The 445-nt window shown below is 29.2% G+C and overlaps 1 non-coding gene across 1 annotated transcript; it reads right to left on the bottom strand.

The window, feature by feature from the left end:
- Positions 1–250: 250 nt before the first annotated feature.
- Positions 251–332, bottom strand: TRNAS-GCU. The gene has a single exon. It is a non-coding gene; the product is annotated as a tRNA-Ser (tRNA).
- Positions 333–445: the final 113 nt, after the last annotated feature.

The raw sequence follows: 445 nt of genomic DNA, 5'->3' as shown, positions 1-445 counted from the left end.
AAAAAGTTTTTGACGTTTGCTTTCAGAATTTAAAGATTCACACAAAACTTCGTTACTTTTTATTTCCTAAAATCAACCCCCCCATTATCCCAAAAATGAATAAATTTCTTGTTATTATGAGTTTTCAGATTTGTATTCTTTTTAACAAACTTTTTTAGATCAGATTTTTACTCTGTCAAAAAAATTTAAAAAGGATCAGATTTTTTCACTATTAATAAATCAAAAAAAAAAACAAAAAAAAAAAAAGTTTCATCGCCTGAGAGATTCGAACTCTCGCGGGGAGACCCCATTTACTTAGCAGGCAAACGCCTTAACCACTCGGCCAAAGCGACGTTTTTATTCTTTATTATTATATTCCATAAATCCTTTATACTATAAAGCACAAGTCATCTGTCCAGTAAAATTTTGCCACGTGGATTTCTGTTTCAAATTTTAATTATAAAAC

This window comes from Camelina sativa, unplaced genomic scaffold, assembly GCF_000633955.1.
Source record: "Camelina sativa cultivar DH55 unplaced genomic scaffold, Cs unpScaffold08034, whole genome shotgun sequence".
NCBI lineage: Eukaryota > Viridiplantae > Streptophyta > Magnoliopsida > Brassicales > Brassicaceae > Camelina > Camelina sativa.
The sequence above is the reverse complement of the archived record's forward strand: the minus strand, read 5'-3'. Positions and strand labels throughout refer to the sequence as shown.